The 671-nt window shown below is 39.5% G+C and overlaps 1 non-coding gene across 1 annotated transcript; it reads left to right on the top strand.

Moving 5' to 3' along the window:
* Nucleotides 1-251: 251 nt before the first annotated feature.
* LOC129062488 (U6 spliceosomal RNA) lies at nt 252-353 on the top strand. The gene has a single exon (XR_008528279.1). It is a non-coding gene; the product is annotated as a U6 spliceosomal RNA (small nuclear RNA).
* Nucleotides 354-671: the final 318 nt, after the last annotated feature.

The following is a 671-nucleotide window of genomic DNA, read 5'->3' as shown; positions in this document are numbered from 1 at the left end:
GTATTATTTATCCTCCTTGCTCATTGCAGCTCAGGGGAAAGTGAGGGCTGACAATGCTCTGAGGATTGCTGAGGGAACCAAATGTACTTGGAATCAAAGCACTGTACCAAAGTCAGGCATCACTCAGCAGTATTTTAATAAGTTTCTGACCCAGCCCTGGCCCAGTAGCTCAGTTGATTAGACCATCATCCCAATATGCCACGGTTGCAGGTTCGATCCCTGGTCAAGGCATATACAAGAATTAACCAATGGTGCTCGCTTTGGCAGCACACATAATAAAATTGGAACTATTCAGAGAAGATTAGCATGGCCCTACACAAGGAATTAACCAATGAGTGCATAAATAAGTGGAACGACAAATCGATATTCCTCTCTTTTAAAAAATCAATAAGAAAAAAATTTCTGACATACCTCACAAATGCCTCTATGGAATTGTTGAGGGCCTTGAAAAACAATGTTTGAAAAACACTGGGTAATGCAAATCACACCAGACCAGGTATCTAAAGACCTGAGTTTTACATGTGCCTTTGGGTTTGTTACTATATCTCTGTAAGCTTTAATATCTGTAAGCCTTCTTCCTCTTCTCTAAAATGGATAGAATAGCCATCTCACATGGTTATCATAAGTATTAAATAAGAGAATACATATGAAACCCAGCTGAATGGTAGTGT

The sequence above is a fragment of the Pteronotus mesoamericanus genome, unplaced genomic scaffold, assembly GCF_021234165.1.
Source record: "Pteronotus mesoamericanus isolate MK-2021 breed Mesoamerican mustached bat unplaced genomic scaffold, CSHL_Meso_final scaffold_705, whole genome shotgun sequence".
Lineage (NCBI taxonomy): Eukaryota > Metazoa > Chordata > Mammalia > Chiroptera > Mormoopidae > Pteronotus > Pteronotus mesoamericanus.
This window is presented reverse-complemented; position numbering and strand designations above follow the sequence as displayed.